Genomic DNA, 218 nt, shown 5'->3' on the forward strand with positions numbered 1-218 from the left:
AAAAAGACCCGCCCACCACAAGCCATGATTTGTGGGATTGTTCTCCCAGAGCTCCTTCATCATGTCCACCATTAGCTAAACAATGTGTATGATGGGAGACTTCACTGATGTACGCCACGAGGTTCTGCATCAAGGATTAAAACAAGGTAAGCAGTCACGTTTGACGGAGTTTGATCAGCCAGAACAAAAAAAAAAAGGAAAATCAGAGTTTGTGATTA

At 42.7% G+C, this 218-nt stretch overlaps 1 protein-coding gene across 4 annotated transcripts in view; it reads right to left on the reverse strand.

The window, feature by feature from the left end:
• The window catches only part of mitfb (melanocyte inducing transcription factor b), a 38,925-nt gene that overhangs the window by 26,789 nt on the left and 11,918 nt on the right, over positions 1-218 (reverse strand). The window lies entirely within an intron of this gene.

Source organism: Oryzias melastigma, linkage group LG7 (genome assembly GCF_002922805.2).
Source record: "Oryzias melastigma strain HK-1 linkage group LG7, ASM292280v2, whole genome shotgun sequence".
In the NCBI taxonomy this organism is placed as follows: domain Eukaryota; kingdom Metazoa; phylum Chordata; class Actinopteri; order Beloniformes; family Adrianichthyidae; genus Oryzias; species Oryzias melastigma.